Source organism: Mytilus galloprovincialis, chromosome 5, assembly GCF_965363235.1.
Source record: "Mytilus galloprovincialis chromosome 5, xbMytGall1.hap1.1, whole genome shotgun sequence".
Classification (NCBI taxonomy): Eukaryota; Metazoa; Mollusca; class Bivalvia; order Mytilida; family Mytilidae; genus Mytilus; species Mytilus galloprovincialis.
In genome coordinates, this window is record NC_134842.1 from 53,332,275 (window position 1) to 53,338,620 (window position 6,346).

General features: G+C 31.5%; 1 long non-coding RNA gene across 1 annotated transcript; it reads right to left on the bottom strand.

Moving 5' to 3' along the window:
• Positions 1-266: 266 nt before the first annotated feature.
• On the bottom strand, positions 267-4,253 carry LOC143076028 (uncharacterized). Its single transcript, XR_012978514.1, has 2 exons — positions 4,197-4,253; positions 267-2,796 (listed from the first exon to the last, which is right to left on the bottom strand). It is a non-coding gene; the product is annotated as an uncharacterized LOC143076028 (long non-coding RNA).
• Positions 4,254-6,346: the final 2,093 nt, after the last annotated feature.

Sequence of the window (6,346 nt, forward strand, 5' to 3'; positions counted from 1 at the left end):
CTAAGACAATTGGAAGGGCAATTGATCAACAATAAAAATGATAACAAAACTCTATGTTGAAGGCCGTACTTTGATCTATGACTTGTTAACTTTTTCTACATTGTGACTGGGATGGAGAGTTGTCTCACTGGCGCGCTTACCAGATCTTCTTATTAACAAATTAACAGTTATAATATTTAACTGATAATTTTATTAGCTGATCCATTATGGCTATGCTCTAACTAATGCATAATCACTAATTTAATAATAAAAAACATAATATAAACAGCTGAACATAAGATGTATTTATAAATATAAAAAAAATGGTGTCACATGAATAAATATAAAGAAATGAATTAATCGATTAATTTTTTTCTATTAACGTGTGGCATTTGAAATTATATATCAGACTATCACCAATACTACGAATACAAGACCTTTTTAAAACTGACCAACTGATCTACTGATTTGACATACTTTTGCAAAATTAAAAAAAATATCACTGATCGGAAAAAAGGCTACTATGAAGTTGTATATACAAAAAGTTCCCTTATAAATCTGTGTGTGTTCTGGCAGGAAACAGCACTTTCATTTTGTGAATGAAATAAAAGAACGTCCTTGTGGAATCATTCGCAAATGCTAGAAAGCGTACTGCCACAAATTAATTTCAAATCGGGTTTATTTAGGAGTTTATATTGATAATTCTATCTTTGGTTTCGAAGCAATTTTGTTAATTTCAACCAGAATTGTTCCTCATCATATTCTTTTGCTGGAAATTTACTTAATGATGCAGAATTAACAAAAGCACGTAAACTTGAAGACATATTTTCTTCAGAAACATCCTCTACCATAAGAGATATTAACGCATCAGATTCCTTGTTAAGGCATTTTTCCTGCGCTATTCTTGATTCAAACAGACACCAGTTGCTTTTTACCATATCGTGAGATATAACGAGAATAATTCTTCTGCTTGAGTTCATTTTTTCAATTATATTCTCGACATACACTTTACCAACTTCAAAATCTCGATCTCTTATACATAGAGAAATTCCCGACTCATTTTCTATTTTGCCTAAAAGCTTTCTTTGAATCCATTTTAGATCGTTGTCACAGTAAATGACATATGCTTCAAATGTGTAATCTGTTTCCTCATTTGTTATAAGAGAAAATCCTTTCTTTTTCACTCGGTAGAGATATAACCAATATCTTATATGCCATCGTAATCTGAATACTAAACTGAAGATGATAACGAACACAATACCTGATAATGATAGTGATGTGACAATGGCAGTGAATAATTCATTATCTGTACTGGAACATTCGAACTGTGTTGGTATGCCATCTTTAAGCAATTCACCGTCTTTTTCAGGAGGCGTTTTACAATGGTACAATTCTGGGTAATTTTCGAAAATGCTTTGTTCCGTTTCTATCCAGTTCTTAAACCATACGTTAGAGCATGTGCATGCAAATGGGTTGTTTCCTAAAAACAACATTGATAAATATGTTAATGCCTTTCGAGGAAACATTGTTTCGTTTATAGTTGATAAAGAATTTCCGGTTAGTCTCATTGTTCGGAGAGATGATTGGTTTCCGAATACTCTTTGTCCATTCCACGATGAGATTTTATTGTTTCTTAAAGAAACATAAAATAAGTTGGGCAATTTAGAAAACAAATTTTCGGGTAGTGTAATCAGTTGACAGTTGTCAATAATAAGTTGTCTTAGAGATTTTACTGGTGATAACATTTTTTCTAAAACATGTATAGAGGGAAATTCATTGCCACGTAAATCAAGATATTCTAATTTAGGACTGTGTCTGAAAATTTCAGTCTCATTAAAATGGTGCATTACGTCTTTTATGAAAACAAAATGATTGTTAAAAAACCATAGCTGTTTCAAAGTACTACTTTGAAATGCTCTATCATCTATTCTGTTAAATCGGAATCCTAGTTTACCCATGTATAGAATTTCAAGTGACGGAAGATAGAAAAAGGTGTTATTTAAAACATCTAAAATTGGATTCCCATCAAGACGTAAAACGTTCAGATTATCTAAACACCAAAACAGTTTATCTATACTAGCAATGGAATTAGCCGCTAAATTAAGCTTAACAAGTTGCGGCAAATAACAGGTTGTTTCATTTCCAAAAAAGTCTTTTGTGAACCGTATTCGATTAAAATGGAGATCTAGTATTACTAATTTTTGAAAATATCCTGGTTGGATAATAGAGATTATGCCATATCCTATATGCAACTCTTTCAGTTGCACCAAATTTTCACTTAGAAGTGTCATATTTAAATTTTCAAAATTGTTCTCAAGCATTTTAAGCTTTTGAATGTTAAAATGTGATAAAGAAATGTATAATTCAGTCGGTTCGTTTCTCCATATCATCCTATTAAGTATTATATGTTTAAAATTAATACAATTAATATGTGCTACTGCATCTGCTACCATCGACGGAGTTAATTTAGGATTCATACTGAGGTCTAATTCAAGAAGGAAACGAAAACCAATGAAGGCATCAGCTGTGATATGTGTTATGCCGTTCTGTCCCAGTGATATAAACTCAAGCTTCAATTCTTCCAAATTTCGAAACGTTGAAGCGTTTATTGTTTCCAATAAATTGCCAGAAAAGTAAAGTTGCGTAACGTAAGTCGGAAACACAGGAACGAACCGCAACAAGGCACCCCGACATGACGCAGTTCCATCTTTCTTCCGGCATATACATGGCTTAGGACAACTATATGTTCTTGCAACAAGAATATAGACTGGCAGCGCAAGAAGTACAATAAATAAAAAATAACTGTGTAGCATTTTCCTGTAATTAAACAAAAGTAAATCACCAATTGAAATCTTTGCATATCGTTTATTTTTTAAAACAAGAGTAATTTTGAAAGTCTCTGTAAGTGACACAAGAGAACAAATTTATGATAGCTTTATATCCGCTGGAAAACAAGAATTTAAAGGTTAATAAAAGGACAACAGTTTACTTTTTCCAATCCAAAGGTTAAAGGGGCGTTGTAACTGTCACATTAACAATGACGCTTAGAAATGCAACGTTAGTGTTAGATGTTTATGTCTAAACTTGTTTAAGTTTGAGTTTAAATTCTAAATTGAAAGACTCGTAAATATGTTCAAATTCTAAACGTGTTATGCATATTGTGTTTAGATCATAAATGAGTGATTTTGAATGGTGCACGTTGTGCCTAGAGCCTTAACATGAAAAGTATATTGTGGTAACGATTTCTACTCATGTTTTATCTTATAGATTTATTTCAATTTTACATTTACAGCAATGTTGGCAATCAGGTTTGTACTTTTTAAAAGTACCATTTATTTGCATATACTCTAATAAAGCCGTTTAAAAATATTCTTTTGTCACTAAAAAAGATAGGAGTGATAAAATGTAAGTGGTCATAGTTATGTTCGTTTGTACTTATTCATAAGAAGTGCTGGTCTAGGAAATTATGTTGGTGAATATTGTTATAGACTTCAACCCTAGATACTAGTTATGTGCTAACGGAGACAATTCATAACAATCAGACTACAAATGGATTATTAAAAGTAACTTCAAATCAAAACAATAGGTAATCAAGCGCGTAAATTATCAAAATACAAATAATATAGACGCCTTTAAATTGCAAAGCGCATTGTTTGAAAAAAAAAAACTTATTTAGATGAATTTGGTGTTTAAAAGTGTTGCATGTCAAGGTTTAGTATTTTCAGTCAAAGGTTCATCTCAGCCAGTCAAAACTGTACACAAGTGAGAACTCAGCCCTCTATTGGTAAAATACCATGATAGTATTAAACATGCAGAAAGCCTTATATGCAATATATAGAATGTATACGGTGGTTTTACTTCATTTTTCATAAATTGTTTTACGGTTTAAACTCGAGTTAACAAATGGAAATATAATTTTTGACAACTCAAATTTTCGCTTAGTTAATGATGAATAACTGACATAAACATGAATAATTTAAAAGATGGCTGTAAAAGTCACTGCGACATATATTTTTTAATAAACATTGTGCTAGTGACCTAACACAATATATAGTAGGTCTGTAAATTCTATGTCTAAGAGCGCAAACGAATTAATCTTACCGACTTTTAACTGAGAATAGGAACAAATTATTGTAAAATTTATAACAGAAACATGTTAAATAGGTAAACATATATTTCACCAAAATAAATAGCGCAAGAAAGTATTTCATACTTACAAACTCTTCCTCTTCTAGCGAAAAGGTTATACAAACTCTGGATGTGAATATGTAAACCTGAAGTGTATATTTTCTAATGATAAAAATAGCAATAATTAAATAGGATTATATTGATATGTCACCATAACCCCTTATCGTACTTCCTATTTCACTTCATGTACAATTGGGAGACAGACATATGGGCTAATATAAAATTATTTATTGAGGAAATATTAAAATATTCGAAATGAATTTCATAAACTGCGTTTGGCGTATATACTAAATTTAGTCCTGGTATCTATGATGAGTTTATTTACAACCACTGGGTCGATGCCACTGCTGGTGGAGATTTATTTCCCCGAGGGTATCACGAGCCCAGTAGTCAGCACTTTTTGTGCTGACATGAATTGTCATTGATATGGTTATATTTATAAATTTACTGTTTACAAATTTTAGAATTTTTTGAAATACTAAGGATTTTCTACCTCAGGCATAGATTACCTTAGCTGTATTTGGCAAAACTTTTAAGAATTTTGGTCCTCAATGCTCTTAAACTTCGTACTTTATTTGGCCGTTTTAACTTTTTTGGATTCGAGCGTCACTGATGAGTCTTTTGTAGACGAAACGCGCGTATGGCGTATTTACTAAATTTAGTCCTGGTATCTATGATGAGTTTATTTAGACAACGATATATGTTTTACTTAAGAGTCTTATACGGTTCAAGTCACAATCTTAAATGCATTGATGTATACTTAACTTATTTGTACATATATATTTTTATCAGGGAACAACAAAATTTTAACTAGGTAAATTAGAATTGTCACTTTTATAACTTAGTATTGTGTGTATAACTGTATTTGCTTCGATTTGTTTATTATTTCGATTCTTGACTATCGCCCATGTTTTGTATTAATAGATGTAACACCACTACTGTTAGTCTTTGTTAAATATGTATTTTTCAAAACATTGTGCAGAATTTATCTTTGTTTCAAGTAACGAAATAGGTAGCATGAGCAGATTTTTATCCTGTCCTGTAATATTGACAAAATTTCATATAGCATTTCATTGTATATAGGAAAATAACCATCACTATGTTAACCAATCAATTGTTACCCCTTTTTCCCTGTGTAGGTTGCATTTTGAAAATACAGCTGTTTCTGAAACCACGCCTCTTTTGTAAAGATAAATATTATTCATAGATAATTAATTCTGTTTACGTACTGGCTCCCGGATATGATCTCTATGTTTCATCTCGTAGAGACATACCTTGGAAATGTTACCAGTAAATATGCATAAGCATTTTGGTCAAATTGAAATCTTTGGGAACCACGAAGTCAAGGTTTGGGGTGGTAAAGATTTTAGTGTAATTTAAACCCTTTGAAGTTCGGAGCATATAAACGTTGAAAATTTGCCTATATTTTGAACTTTGAAAAAATTGTGGCGTATATGAACTTTCTATTCTAGGATTAAAATTGTTCAAGCCTTCATGGTAAAAGTAGTACAATTTTAGCCGTAAAAGGAGTTCCTATGGGAAGTTGCATTGTAGATATTTTCAAAAATGCAACCTGTACAAGCTTTAGTAACCATGTAACTTCAAGTTTCCAAAATATTTTACAGACACATCAACTAAAAAAATAATGGAGCTTTCAAACAACAAAGATATATATGTTTATGACAAATCAATTATTCAATCAAATTGGAATCCTTTTAAATGCGACCCGTAATGTGACCCTTATAATGAGGTTGGTTACGCTCGTTTTTACATGTTCTATTTCTTAAACCACAAGAATGTCAAAACATGGAGCCACCGGATGGAACAAATCCTAGTCAATTTCGTTGACTGATTTAGCACAAAAAAATAACTCTATAACTGATACAACGATAAATTACAAATTTGTTTGACATCAAATAGACATAGACAAATCTTCATCATAGGATTGCAAAAAGTAAAATCACAAAAATACTGAACTCCAAGGAAAAATCAATCGTAAAGTCCCTTATCAAATGGCAAAAGCAAATGACAAAACACATCAAACGAATGGACAACAACTGTCATATTCCTGATATGGTAAAGGCATTTTCAAATGTAGAAAATGGTGAATTGAACCTGGTTTTATAGCACTAAACCTCTCACTTGTACCACAGTCGCATCAATTTTCGTGATATTCAGA